Here is a 16296-nt window from a genome sequence, read left to right on the forward strand (position 1 = left end):
CATTATTATGTTATCACAAACTTATTTTGATTCAACCAGAAACAAGCATTAACGCTTGTAGAAGTGAAATTAAAATTTGTGAAGGAAATTTAATGTCAAAATGTTTCCATTGGAATCTCATTCACAATAATAAAATTTAAGTTAAAATTTAGAGTAAATATGTATTTCGAAAAAAATTATTATTTTTGAGCAAAACATTATTAGTTACAACTAATTATAGAAATTTTCAAATGGTTATCGAACACAAAATCATCTTTTTACATTTCTTCAATTAATTCAAATATACTACCAACCTCTTATTCTAAGACTCTGCATATTAAACGGAATTTTTCTGGTTGAAAAATTTTGTGATATTCAACATTGTGTTTTGGTTATTCGGTTAGTTTGGTAGTTATTGTCCATGTAATCAATTAATTTGATGTAATTATTAATTACCATATTAAAATAAGTAATTTAAATGCAATATTCATTTTACAAGACAAATATAAATTAATTTAAAATTTCCTGATTCCGGTTTATAATTGAGGAATTTAAATTAAAAATTAAAATGAGTTTATCAATTCGATTAATGTGAAACAAAATAAACTTAGCTGTAGTTTTCATTCAATTATTGAAGCAAGAACTGGTTTTTCTTATTGGATTTTGAAGTAAATCTCTAAATGACAGTGATCTTTTACGTATTAAAATTAGAAATTAACATATTTGAATAATAATTGTTGAGAGAAAAGTAAAATTGCTTTTTTATTAAAACTTTGAATATATTTTTACTTATGAATTTAATTTAAATAAAATTTTTGACGTTTTTCTACGTCATGTGTCAATCGAACGATTTTAGTATGAACAATATTTAAACTCAATTGGATAAGGTTTCGAAAACCAAAATCTTGAATCACATTTTTGCAGCAGAGTTTGTGTGTTGAATATTACATAACATATATGTAGGTATGCATGTATTTATATTCGAAATTCAAACTTGAAAACTAGTATGAATTGAGGGAAAAATTTCCGAATATATTAGATCAACATTTTCGTAACTCAATTCGGATAAAATAAATAAAATTTACATGATCCTATTTTTCGTTTATTTTCGGAATTCTGCAACAAATATTTTTAGACAATTCGTATAGTATATTCAATTATCCATACCGCCATCAAATTTTATCCTAAATACGCCACATTTATAATACGGATTTAATCCGATTTTTTTTTTTCGAAAATATCATATTTAATTTCGATTACAGTATTGTATTCAAAATTTTAACTTATTGTATTTTTTCTTAATTTAATTTTTAATACTTTAATTTAAACCTTCTGTTTATTCAACTAAGTTTATGCATGTCGGAAATATTTATTATCCATGCTTGTATGGTTATATTTAAATATACGATTTTATGTGCTATATTGTATTAAAAATTTAAAATTTTTATATCGCAGATAAAATACAATAAATATATGGAGAAAAAAGATAAAAATAAAAAAAAAACTGATATACGATTGAGAGTAGCTTTTGAGACACTAGACTGCACATTAAAGTTGATTGAATGAAACCTAAATAAACAGATGAACAAAAAATAAAAATGTTTTTCAATAGCACCATCACTACTACAATCAAATCAATTGCACAAAAGCGTATGATGTTTTATAAATTTGAATTTTATTTTTTTTTTTGTTTTTTAAATCAATTGTTTTTTGAACCTCAAAATTTTAAGTTTATAAAATGGGTTTCATTAACAAATAAATAAATAAATAAAAAACAATTTGAAATTTTTGTTAACAGTCACAAACTTTGTGGTATTTATAATAAAATTATGTACTACAACTAATGTCAAATGTACAAGTAATGTGAAATGTATCACCTGGACCTACGACGGGCGGCGAGGGCTTGGCCACAGGTGGGGCTAAGTCGCCAGTGGGACTGTACTTCAAGGTGGAAACAGGCCTTGTAGAACGTAATGCTACTGAATGGAATACCGACGAAGAGATGCGGGCGTTATCGCGGTCTTCGTCATCCACGATGATCCTGTGTGAGGAAGATTTTGAGATTAGCTCAGAATTCAACTCACAAGGGGTCAAAAGGAGGCGGTCTTAGTCGAGCTCTGGGACGGAGGATGGTGGTGACATAACCATCATCAGTAGGACTGACTCCGTTTCGCTGTTGGGAGAAGGTGGCAATAGCACCAAGACCGTCAGTGAAGTTGGTTTCAGCAGGATCAATCCGTTTACGGCTATCGCTCAAAACCCCGGAGGAGCTTAGTTCTTGGGAGATAGAGCAGAAGGAGAAAACGAAGGGCTGCAGCGAAAACCGAGGGGAAGATGGCTCACCCAACCAAGGGCAAAGCCGAGGTTAGGAGAGACCACTTCCATAAGAAGAGGGGACGTTCCGACGACGGTATCCTTCCGAGCACCTCCAAGAAAGCGAAAGGCACAGCTTCGCAGAAGGGGGATGTGAGGCAGGTTGCCATCGTGGATGAGAGCGACCCGGAAGGCCGGTTGTATCATGAAAAATGGCAAAGGGTGGAGAAAGGATCCAGGATGAGCTATTGGAGGTGTTTTCATCTGGTTCAGCAGATGAAATCATCTTCCAAGAAGTTCTCGGAGGACACGCTGCCGAAGCTTGACGGCATCTGGGAGGGGGCCAAACTGCGGGCTATCCCTTGTTCCGATGTTGGTAGGTACCGGGGGCCGAAGGCGTGGCTGCGGAGAAGGTCCTCAGGCTACTGATTGCACAGAATCGGGAGCTTGGGGCTGAGGACTGGATTGTGGTTAGGGAGGAGCCTTGGAAGGAAACTGGACAACACTTCCTTCTGAGCATAAATAAGAAATCGGTGCCCTATATAGAGAAAAATGGCGGATTGGTAAGGTTCAGCTTATCCAAGGTGAAGCTAAGGATTGTTGGGGCGGGCAGTACGAGAGATGGAGGTAATACAAATCAATCCCCATCACAGTAGGGCCGCCACTGGCAATCTTATGGGGTACATGAGCGCTAATGACATCCACATTGCGCTCATTCAGGAGCCGTGGTTAGACGGAAAGGGGAGAATACTTAAGGCTTAAAGACAATGTCCTGTATTACAAAATCGGAGTAAGTAGACAGAGATCTTGTATCTTCGCCAGGAAGGAATTAAAATTTTTTCTTTTAGATAAGGAGGCTACATAATTTGGCGAAGCGGGGTAGCAGCCCATCCATGTGGAAAGAATATAAGAAGGAACTGAGGGCTTTTTAGTACACAATAAGGAAGGCCAAACGGAGGTCTTGGAGTAGCTATTGCACATTATTGGAAAATACCAATGAGGTTGCAAGATTAAAAAAACTATTATCGGGGGAGCCCCTGGTACCTGGTTTTGTTGAAAGAGATGATGATACTTGGGCTGGCTCTTGTATAGAAACTTTGGGGGAACTGATGGAGGTTCACTTTCCAGGATTTCCAGCTTTAGGTAAAGAAATGTTTACGGGGGAGAGGATACGGTGGGCTATTAAGTCTTTTGGCCCCTACAAGTCTACGGGAACGGATGGGGTGTGGCCTATCATGCTGCGGAGGGCACCGAGAGCGATCATTGATTGGTTGGTGGTAAGCTGCCTGTATATGGGGTATGTCCCTAGAGAATGGAGAGACGTGAGGACGGTTTTTGTGCCGAAGCCTGGTAGGAGGGGTCATATCAGCGCGAGGGATTTCCGGCCAATCAGCTTCTCGTCTTTTGTGCTGAGGACTATGGAGATGTTAGTGTAAAATTTATAAGGAATGGGGAAAGGGAGTCGAGTCTGTCAAATGACCAGTATGCCTACAGAAGAGAGAGATCTGTGGAGACGCCGCTGCACGCTGTGGTCACGCAGGTGGAGGCGTCTCTGCAGTACAAGGAGTATACATTGGCTGCTTTCTTGGATGTTGAGGGTGCTTTCAATAATGTAAAGGTTGAGGCTGTCGTGAGGGCTCTCGAAAATGTAGGAGCAGAGGAGGGCATAATCAGATGGATAGAGCAAATGCTTACTACTAGGGTGGTTGTGACCGAGTGGGGCCCAAGTAAGGTGAGGATGTTGTCGGTGAGGGGCACTCCTCAGGGGGGGAGAGTCCTATCGCCATATCTGTGGGTCCTGGTTATGGAGGGTTATCTTAGGCTTATGAGGGATAGTGGATGTAGAGTTACGGCCTATGCGGATGATGTGGCAATCCTGGTCTCGGGTAAATACCCGGAAGTACTAAGTGCAATAATGCAGGGGGGTCTTGATAGACTGGATGGTTAGGCGCGGGGATGCGGTCTTTCTGTGAACCCCGTAAAAACGGAGCTGGTGTTGTTCACGAGGATAAGGAAGGTGCCCAGGTTTGCCCTGCCTAGGATGGCGGGGGTTGAACTGGGTTTGGCGGGTTGTGCGCGATAACTGGGCGTGATTATGAATAGTAAGCTGCTGTGGAGGGAAAACATAGAGAATAGGATAAAGAGGGCCACCACTGCGTTGTTTGCCTGCAAGGGGGCGGCTGGTAGACGGTGGGGAGTGAGTCCTCGACTGGTCTACTGGTTGTATGAGTGTGTGGTTAGGCTTATTCTGACGATTGGGGCACTCGCGTTCTACTCGGTTGGATCGGCTTTGGTGGGTCTTTGCAGGGGGGCACTTAGGGCACTTTGTACTATGTGCAGGGTGACTGTGTGCTGGGTTCCCGGTCATAGCGGGATTCGAGGTAATGAGATGGCAGATCGTCTTGCGAGGGATGGGGCTGGCGGGGATGCTAGGAGAAGGAGCGGAATCTTGTGAGCGGAGGCCCACACGTGTAGGGTGACCAGGGCAATGTGGCCTATCAGGGAGGACGAGAATGCTGTTGAGACGTAATAGGGCTGATCTCAGCACACTGGTTGGGGTCCGGACGGGGCATTGTCTTCTGGGGAAAATGGCCAGGAGGCTTGGGATTGCTATGACGGATGTATGTCGTGGGTGTCGGGATGTGGCGGAGGTAGAGGATATAGAGCATGTCCTCTGTGCCGTTCGTTTCTGATATGGAAAAGAAGGCGTGTCTTGGGGGCTTATTTTTACGATGACCTGGGGGACCTTTCCAGGATGTCTCTTGCGTAGCTTTTGTGCTTCGCCAGGGAGGTTGGCTGGTTTGGATAGGGGGGTCTTGCGTGTCGAACTGCATGGGGGTTGTTGGGTGTTTTCTGGGGGTTGCCGATGGGCCTTTTTCTGTTGGCCTAGTGCATGGGCTTTGCGCGTGTGTACGGGTGGAGCCTCCCCCTCTTACTACTACTACTACTAATGTGAATTGTAGTTAATTGATTTGTTGTTAGGAAAATTACCTGATAGGTAGAACAGAATTAGAAAATTACTTGCTAACAAAATTATATTCGTTGATTATACTGAACTTGATTTCATTTCTAAAAAGATTTTAGAATCTTCTTGTACTATATGCGTACAAGATATAAGCAAAACGAATTTGTTAGGAGAGGGGGGGATTTGATCATTATAAAAATAACTCCATAGCTATGTTATAAACGCTGCAAGATAAATTAAAGCTTATATTAATTATTACTAAATTTTCATGTTTACACGCCGTAACATCATGTATATGCACACACTTTGTACATCCTATGGGTATAAATGTATATACATATGTTTGTATATTGGTTTTCAAGACATTAAGGTATGTAACGTATGTATTGTATAATAAATAAGATCAATTTAAAATAAAAATTTTCTGTTGTTTTGGGTTTTTTTTTTCAATTCTCAAGTGTATTTTGGTAATAAAAATATGATAAGTTTTTTGTTCTATACACTTTCAGGCACATAATGTACGTTATATTTTTTTGCATATGTTATACACACAAAGCTACAACTGTTTGATTGCATATATTATACACTCAAAGACACAACAAAATTTCAATAATTTAATTATAAATTTTTCATAAAATAATTTTCTTTTACACTTTACGATTTTTTGTATTGTTTCAGAATTTTGATGATAAAACCTATTTCGTTAAAAAAAAAAATGTTTCATAAATTAAAAATTTGTATTTAAAAAAAATGTACACATTCGTACTTGATGTGATGTGTACTATGGAATATATATAAAAAAATTCCAAACCCACACAAGCAGACAACGCATATATGTGCGAAAAATCAAAAAAACAAAAATGAGAATACCCACTTAAAAAACTTAGGTACTCATATATCCATTAGGTCAGAAAATTTTCATAATGATTTTCCTGTTTAATCAGCACATCAAAAATCTATTTCGAAAAGCACTATACCGTACATATACACACATACATTGTTCTTACATTTATTAATAAATGAGTGAACGCTAGTAATAGCAACTAAACTATGTAAGCTGTCATTGTGAATTTTTAATTTTGTTTTTTACCTTGAATAGACGCCATACCATAGCCAGTCATAAATGTATGTACACACAAATTCTTTATTTAATTTATGCGAATATTGGTTTTTAATTTTCCTTTAGTTACACATATTTTTAACTTGAACAAACTATATAGATTGTTAAAATGATCAGTAGTTAGATGAAGTTGATATGAACCAGATAAATTTGTGTATACATGTATGTATATTAATGTTAAGTGCATTGCACACAGCACACGTGTGTCACTTATTGTAAAAAAAAATTTATGAATTTGCAACGTTTGAAAAAAACGTTGTATATCAAAAAACTTTTTCAAAAGAAAAAAATTGTCTAACCAGTTTTATTTTTTTATAAATTGAATTTCATCAAGAGTTCATGTTTTAATTATTTATACGATTTAACTTGAAAAATATGACATGTAATTGAATTTAGGAATAAAATTTTTCAACTTTATAAATGAGTGATTGAATGAGTATAATTAAGTTTAAAAAATAAATAAAATAAAAATTATGGGATCAGCAAATAATCGAGCATTTTTTGAATAAAATTTTTACATATCAATAAATATTTTCTTGTTAGTATAATTTTAATGCAAATTAATGATGGAAATAAGAATTTACAGTTTAAAAAGGGTTATTAAACTTTTTGTCTTAATAATGTTTGATGTCATATTATTCAAGTTCGATACAAAGTTCAAAGTCAAATAGTTTAATCACAAATTAAGAATATTTTATGCAGAATATAATAACTAATGATTACAATTATATATAATGATATTTATAATCAATTAATTACCGGCAAACACATTAATCTTATCCATTCTTACATGTATTTAATACATTTGTATGATGTAAAACAAATTTACGAAAGTTTTATATAAGTCAAAACAATATAGTTTGTATATTTACAAAGTGTGACCTTTATTTTTTTACTTTGTTTCTAAAAGTATGCTGGTTAATACTAATAATGTTAAAAAATTTGAATGAAACACAAAGAAAACAGTAAATGATAAATTAAAAAACAGTTAACATTGTATAATAATTATTTAAATACATACACATATACAGTATAAAAGATATAAAACAAAATTTAATACTGACGTAATTTGAAAATTAATTTGAAAAAAAAAATATAAACGATTTTAAACTTTTAATTAAAATCTACATATGTAAGTATATGATGGCCTTGAGAACATGACATATGAGTCTATTAACTTTTATAACTTGTAAAGTTAAAGTTGAAAGAAATAAAAAATTCAGTATAGTTAGAAAGCAAATAATTTTCCAAACATTTACTTTTATTTAATTGATAAAAAAAATCTGTTTTTTATTTTGTTATCATTTGGAATAATTAAAAACCCCGTTATTTTGATAAAATGTAAAGAATTTCGAAATTTCAAAAAACATTGCATAATTACAGGCGTTATTTATTATCTATCAAATTTGTATTTTATGTAAAAATTATTGAAAAAAACCTGATATTGAATTGGAACTGACATTAAACTTATTTAAAATTTTATTTTTTTCAATAAATAATTTTGAAGTTTTCAATAAAATTATGAAAATTGTGTAAAATAAACAAGACCTAATTACAAAATTATAGAATCATCCTTAAATTTCAGAAAAATTACAAGCATCTATTGCAATTCTGACTTGCAGCTAGATTCTAACTATAAAAATTTTTCTACACATAACTAGTTCATAAGTCTTAGAAGACTTTCGACATTTTCGTAATGCATACAAAATCCATATGAAAGAATTCATAGCAAGGGTGCGAAATTTACAAATTAATTTTCTTTCAAGGAAGCATTAAGTACCTAAACATTTATATTGTTTTGTCCTATATTTACCAATTCAATTCTGCATATACATACTTCTTTTTTAAGTATTTGTATTTATTATATGAGTAATTTTAATATTTAATTAATATTTGTATAAATGAATAATATTACTCAAATAAATTCGAGTGCAATATGCGCAAATATGTTAAATTTATAAAATTTTTATGTGAAATTTATTAAATAATTACATCATGTAATATTAATAAAAATGTGAAAATATGTTGATATGAAATAACATTGAAAAATAAGGTGTTTTAAGGTTTTTAATTAATTCTTCTCAGTTTATAAAAATAATCAATATGATCGGGAAAACATGAAATTACGAATGCCTACTAGTGAAACCTTGCGTTTTTTTTTAAACTTTTTTCTGTTATTGAAAATTTTCCAAAAAAAATTTAAAGTTTTTAATATGACTTGTTTTTTTCCTTTACAATATAAATAAATATTTTAATATTTTGCTTACTTTTGTTCAGTTTTCTCCATTTCAACATTTATGAATTTTGCTTTAAAAATACTATAAACTTCAAGATTTTAAATGTCAGTATAGAAACGTGAGTTTTGCTACAGTAATTACACATAATATACAGTTCATTTTTTTGACATTTAGTTGAAGATGACAAAATATTCTACTAACAGTAAAAAAATCCATTTATATTTTCAATTACAATAAGCATTTTATGTGCTTTGAATTTATTTCCAGTCACTTTTTTCCAGTCATTTATCATTGAAATTTATTCCAAATGTTATTGACTTTTAAGCGAATACAATTGAATTCATATATTTTGTCTATATGTAAGCATAAATATATGTATATATATAAATATTAAATAATAAGATGAAAATATTTTTGTGTTGGCGAAAAATTGAATATTTCAATCCTGATTTTTTCATTTGTCTTCCTTTTCTTATTCTGCAAAGATCATATTTTTATCATTTTCATCCACACTTAAAATTCCACTAAGACTGTTATATATTTCAATTTTTTTCATTTATTGCAAATTCATAATAATATTTATTTTATGCAGATGGCATCATAGTGCAAGTCAAATGTTTATTTAAAAAAGTTATCCAGGTAATGAAGAAAAAGTAAATTTACTTGCATAATGACTTGAATTAGTTGAAATTTCTAGACACCACAGTGTATTATAGCTCACTGTATCCACTGTTTAACTCTCTATATACATATATGAATATTTAAGGCGAAAAGAATATTAAGTTTCATTTTCATACTAATTTTATGTTAGTAATTACGTAATATATATTTTGTGTATATTTATATTTCAGTTTAAGAATTAAATTATGAATCTTCCCTAAAACGTCTTAAATATAGTCACATTTAATTTTATTTCTTATTCTTTTATGGATTCAAATTTTTAGCTGTGATTTTGCGAATATGAAAATTTAAAATGTAAATATTGTCATTATGATGACGTTTTGTCATGACACTAATTGAGTAGTGTTGCTTGTGTGTTTAATGTTATGTGGTTGTGTGCCTTATGAATAATCAATTTTTTCTGCTTTTAAGAAATATGAGCGAAGATTATACACGAATTATTTTTAGAATAATGGTTGTTATATAATTATACAATTTAGTTGAATAAAAAGTAAACAATGGAAAAAATTCAATTTTTTTAATTTATTTTATTGCATTTTATGTAAATTTTTTAATTTTAATTTTATTGTTGTTTTTTAAAACAAATGGTTTTAAAATGTCTGTGAAATGTTTTTTTTTCTTTGAAGATTACACTCCCTTATTTTTAAACAAGAAATAAATTAGGAAAGTAATTTTTTTAATTTTTTAATAACTAAGTGAACTTTGATAGTGTTTTAGGCAGTTTTAAGAAAATCGTTTAAAAAGAGATTACATGGATTGTATAAACTAATAAAGCATTTTAAGATCTAGAAAGGTTTTTCTAAAAACAAAAGCATTCTGCTTCTTTGAAAAAATAATTTCTCCAAAGCAAAAGTCTTATAAAAATATAAGCTTTTAACAATTTATTGTGCTGAAAACTCAAGAAAATATTTAAGTATGTAGAAAGTCGGTTTCTGAGTAAAGAAGATGGATTATCTAGAGGCAGTGTCGAGTGAGTGCACCTACCAATAGTCTCACATTTTATCAATATTGATAAATGCGCAATGTTCTCACTTTTACAGTCAATGCCAATATAAATAGAATACAAACTATCGATAATTTATTTATACTTATTTGGATCACGTGGTAGATCAGTCCTAGGCGGACTGGCGAAACTGATGTTTTTCTGATTCAAGCCAAAATCGAGAAGCAAATATATTTAAAATTTTCTACCTTAATTCAATATCTTGAACATTTGATCAATTTGTTCCACAGTTGTATAAAAAAATGTCTGTTCTTTATTTCTAAAAAAAAACCTGTACTTGATATTGCGTCAATAAATGTTTTGTTTAATTGCTAATAAACATAATTTTTGTTAGATCACATACTTTTATCACAAATTTATTCCTCTAGCTTATCTTTTCATTCCCAAATGTAAGTAATAAAAATCAAGTTTAAGTGAATGGTATTAAAAAAAATTCTCATTTCTAAATTTCCGTTACTAAATTTCTAAAAGTGTTTTGTATTCTCCGCCATTTCTTAAATATAAAATCTTATTAAAAATTCTTTAAGAAGCTCTTTTCTTAAATCTTAATAAAAAACAAAGAAGAGAATTTAATTTAAAAAAAAATAAAATTTTCTTCTTCGTTTTTTTTTTGAATTTTATCAACAATAATAATCCGCGCACTGATTTTTTCTCACTTTTACTTAAACCTCATAATATACACTCGTAATTATTTTGAACAAATGAAAATTTTGTTTAACAAACAGTCTGCGATATATTTTAATAGAGTTATTGTGTTCCCCAAATATAAACTAATTATAGCAAAACAATAAGCTATCATTGTTTAAAAAAAATAAAAAGAAAAGAAAATTTTTGTTTTTGTTACAAAGTCATTATTGCATGACCTTTTTCTATATTAGATAAGTACGGCACACACACACATGTGATATTTTTAATTTTAAATAATTAACACATTTTCAGAAATATGAAAATGAAAATATGGTAAAAGGTAATTTTATTAATTTACCTTAAAGGTATTTAAACAATAAAAATGATAAAATGTCTCAGACTTACTTCAATGCACAGAGAGAAAATAAAAAAGAATTCATTGTACAAATATTGATTTTACTTATTAGAAAAAATAAATATTGAAGGTGGTTCAATTTTAAACAATTAAAAAAAAATATGAGAATAAAATAATGAGAAAAATGGAGTCTTGTTTTTATTTAAAATTTTAAAATAAATAACATTAGAAAATTTCATTTACCAAAGTGATTTTAATCGGTTTTACATTTTTTTTTTCTTAGAAATTTATGGGTGAAAGTTTATACGGTTCTTATTATTGAGATAATAGAGAGTACAAAATGAGTAACCAAAATTATTTCAATATAAATTAAATATGGTGTTCAAAAATGGCATGAAAATCTAAAAAATTTCAAGTATTCAATTAATTAATTCAAAATTTTTCATTCATAGCTGTTGGTCTTCTCAATTATAAGCATTTTAAATTTGAATCTTGAAAAAATAATTGTTTGGATGTTAATCTCTCAGTTGAAAAATGACGGATCAACCTGCACTGATTCAACGTTTACAAATTCGAAAAAATCCCATTTATTTCTGACAATTTCCAACAATATAGTTAGACTAAGTCTTGAGATTTTCATTTAGGCCACAAGCCCCTTCCAAAGAATTTCAGTCGTAAGCAAGCACCACCTCGCATTACACCAAAAAGTACCGTTTTTCACCTTATTTTATATGGCAGACCTCCCTCTCCGTTTAGTCAATAGTCTTTTAATAGATTTTATTGAGAGGCTGTGCCCAGTAAGTACACATATTTTAATACATCTTTCGATTGAAATCATCAGCTTTTTCATTTATGTTTAAGCCGTAATAACCCAGAGAACCCGCAACAAAGTGAGTTTAGTACTTATTTATATACGAGTATTAAAGTTATTAGCAACATAAACAATTAATTATCATAAGCAAAATTATCTTAATTATTATAAATTAAAACTCAATTTAACTATTATCACAATATTAATATAATTTTATTATTTATTTAATTATGTAAACAAAAACCACAAGTCAAAGTTTTTTTAAATAATTCTTATACATATAGTAAATATTTTATTGTTCTAATTTATTTATTAATAATTATCATATTATGATTAATTTTTTTGGTAATACTTATAGCAAAATCTGCATATGTACAGATGATTGTAGGTTAAATAAATTTTATCAAGCTAATTTCAATTAACAATAGCTTTTAATTAGGGTATATTGAAAACATTATAAGTAACTTTCGCATATGGCATTTAAAAACAAAAAGATAAAAACAAAAATTTTACGATAAAAAAGGTCAAATAACGTAATTCGGAGTAGCTCAAAGAAAGAAAGCAAACAAATAATATAGTCAATTTTTGTCGTATGAACGTATAATGGGCGGAACGGATGAGCCCTCTTCAGCAATAGTGCTGGGATGGGGCATCAAGAATAAGGCTGCCGAGCCTGTTCGTGTCTAAAAGAGGGAAGGCCAAGCTGGTGGTTTTGGTTATCATTTGCACAAATTGGGGCAATCTGGGAACCATTTGTGTAGATTTGTGAAGCATTAGTTACAAGGCGACTCTCTTGAGGGGATACTATGGTGGCACCCTCGAACTTGTGGGAAGTGACGCTTAGACGATTCTGTAATTACTTAAGGGTTACTTGAGTGAATCTCTGCCAATCTATGAATCTAATTTAATCTAATCTATGTAAATAGTAAATTGTTGTTAAAATCCACGAATATGTCCAAATATTTCTAGTGAATTTCAAATAAAATAATATTGAAAACAAGGTTTAAAATTTTCAATTTTAATAATAAAAATTGGCAATAATCTACGGGCACAATTGTAATGATTTTTAAGATTTTATTAATCGTACTTCCTGTACTCTTAATTGAATTATTCGATCACATTGTTTTTTGTTTTTTTGGAGTGTCATTCGTGTTGTTATAACACGTAAAGTATACTACATGTGATATTTGTGTAGTTCACTTTATTAAGATAGGTGAGTATTAAAACAAAAATAGGAAAAATAAAATTAATTGTTTTGTTAAAAAATAAAATTTTTATGTTTTAATTTTTGGTTTAAATTAATATGAGAATTCAAATCAATGGAAAATAAAATTTTTGATAACTTCGTAGGTTATTAATTGTAAGCTTAACCGTAATTAATTGCAAGCTGTGGAAATTTTTATATAAAAGACTTCATAAATACATATACATATGTACATATATTACTAAACTCAGTATATTTTTTATCCAAGTGCAGATGTGGAGCTAGTTCAATCCTTTCCAAACCTCCTTAAAAGCTTATAGGATTACGGAGAACACCATCTTTGACAAAATTTTGAGATGATTGTGAGTTTTATTTGAAATTGAGTTACGTATAAATTCACCTGCCGCAAAACTATTTTAAAAACTTTATTGGTAAGCCTTTCCTGTATGGTCGAAAAAACTTAAGAGAAGAAACAGGAAAATATTAGCAAATGTAGCCACCCATGTACGGTCATGTTACCAACTATATTGTATGCAGTTATATACCACATATTGTTCTAAATAAAGGAAGAAAAGAGCTTAATTGTTTATTAATGTGGTTTTGTCAAAAATTGACACTATATGGCAATGTAGCATAGTATTTGAAATTTATTACAAAAAACACGAATAAAAACTGACATATAAAAACGAAATTTGACATTTATTTTGGAATTGTTATAAATAATTTGCTTCTATTTGACATCTAAAATGTCAAAATTTTTTATTTAAAACAAATTTTTGAAAAAAATTTTCCTAATTATTGAATTTAAGATTTCGTATTAAAAACGCGATTTTTTGTGAAAATTAATCATTTTTTTCCACACAAAAAATTTGATTTAAAAAAAATTTCTTTATATTTTTTTAGTTTATAGCAAAACGAGAGTAAAAACAAAAATGTTTTAAGTAAATATTTCTATTTAGTTTTTTGTTGAAATTTAAAGCTTTTCTCGTTATTTTGCCTCACCTATATTTAGTCTTTATTACTCGTAATTTATCTTCTGAATATCTTATTACGATTCTATACTTGTATTTTATCATTTATTTAAATTTTAAATAAATACCATTCACATGACATAAGAGCTATTTGACTCCTATATTTTATATACGATATATATACGTTAGGTACGATATATAAGCACTTTTAACTAAGATTACTTTTAATTTTTTCTTATATGGATGTAAGTATTGTATAAATGCACAGTAGCAAGTACTTAGTAACAACAAGAAATTAGAATTAGATAAAATTAAGCACAAAAATTATTTTATAAACTTTAATTCTAAAATTTATTTCCATTATAATGCAGTTTATTCACAATGACATTCGCAGTGATTGATTTTTGACAAGTCTGGTGAATTTGATTATTTTCGGCATTTTTGCACTCAAAAGAAATGTTTTAAGTGCTTATTTCCGTAAAAAAAACTCAGAAATCGTATTATTACACTTATGTGACTGTTGTAGCACATAAGAGATTTATTGCAATAAAAAATAATAATTTTATAGGTTAAAATGTTTAATTATTTGATATCCTAGTAATATTGTAGATAAAATAAATTAAAATTTGCTTACCTTATTTTATAATGAACTCTTGATAATTCCAAAATTCTGAAAATCAAATAATGAAATTACTATTAGTTTTATTAATACTTAAAAACCAATTATTTTTACATTGAAAATTTTTGCAAATTTCAAGTATAAACTGAAACTGATTGAACGACTATAGATGCTTTTTTTGTAATTATAATTACTTATACAATTTGTTGAAGATAATTTTTATCTTTTCAAAATATACTAGAGCTAGAAAATTATTCTGTATAAAGTGGTAATAAAAATTAATTCCATAATATATTTGAATAAAATTAAGTGTTTTATCATTTAATTTTCTATTTTATATTAAATCAGCCACTTATATATTATACTCGTGTATTATGAGTATCTATGTTGTAATTTTTATTATATAAAAAAAATATTTATAATATTTTCTAACTAGCAAGTATGTGTGCTTATATGCACGAAAGTTAATATTAAAATATCTGGTCACGTAAAAAAGTTGTTCAAAGATAATTCGATCGCTTATATTAACCACTTAAGAAAGTGCATATGTGTTACGTTCAAATATTTAAATTTTTTATTTTCTATATATATATATATATATATATATATATATAGTATAATAAAATAATATTGTGATTATTAATTAAGGAAATTATTTGTAAATCGTTTGCTAATATGTGATAAAAAATTATTGTGATAATAAATCGTGAAGTTTTTTGTTTTAAAAGAACAAAGAAATTTGTATTTTATTTTCAAAAATTCACAAAAGAGAAATGACTTATGACTTAAAAATGAATTTGAATGGACTTGATACAAAAATGTTAAGAGATTACGCGAAAAAGGGTATCCCGTCCGTTTTGCAATTCATAGCGTTTGAATAAACTTAGTAAATTATTTGGGTTTTGACTCTCGGAGCAACACAAACTTTACTAACTATTTTTTTCATAAGTTGAATAAGAAAAAAGTTAAAATTAGTTAATTCAAAATTTTGACAGTGACAGTAGAAATACGAAGTAGAATTACGTTGTATCACGGGGCCCAAAACCGCACTGTCACCTCCTAGTGGTGGGCCCCGGTAATGGCGGAGGATAAAGGGGTGATTGAAACGATCAAAGTTACGTTGGTGTCGTGGTCATGTCTCGCGGCGAGCCTCTTGCTTTGTGAGTTTCAGCCCCATATCTATACGTCAGCTGACGACAGGCGTCCCAAGTCAAGGTGGAACAGCATATGCCGATGACTGCGTGGCTAAGGGGGAGCTTAGTCGTTAGTATGCGGACTCTGGATACCAGGCGCCCTCCAGTTTAAACGAGCCTTCCCATGGTATGCCATGGGTGACTTTACTTTCCCGCGCTATTCGTGGGACCAAGAATGGAAAACAATTTAAACAATAACAGCAAAAACAACAACAACA

The 16296-nt window shown here is 30.1% G+C and overlaps 1 protein-coding gene across 4 annotated transcripts in view; it reads right to left on the minus strand.

The window, feature by feature from the left end:
- Window positions 1-16296, minus strand: part of LOC129607562 (uncharacterized protein PFD1115c) — a 54167-nt gene that overhangs the window by 11555 nt on the left and 26316 nt on the right. For 3 of the 4 annotated variants that reach the window (XM_055518622.1, XM_055518623.1, XM_055518624.1), the window contains one exon: window positions 14901-14936. The exons of the other annotated variant lie outside the window; for it this stretch is intronic. The gene's annotated coding sequence lies outside the window, so the exon portion shown is untranslated. The remainder of the gene's footprint in view (window positions 1-14900; window positions 14937-16296) is intronic. 4 annotated transcript variants of the gene reach the window in all.

The sequence above is a fragment of the Condylostylus longicornis genome, unplaced genomic scaffold, assembly GCF_029603195.1.
Source record: "Condylostylus longicornis isolate FDR11 unplaced genomic scaffold, ASM2960319v2 ptg000027l, whole genome shotgun sequence".
Taxonomy (NCBI): Eukaryota; Metazoa; Arthropoda; class Insecta; order Diptera; family Dolichopodidae; genus Condylostylus; species Condylostylus longicornis.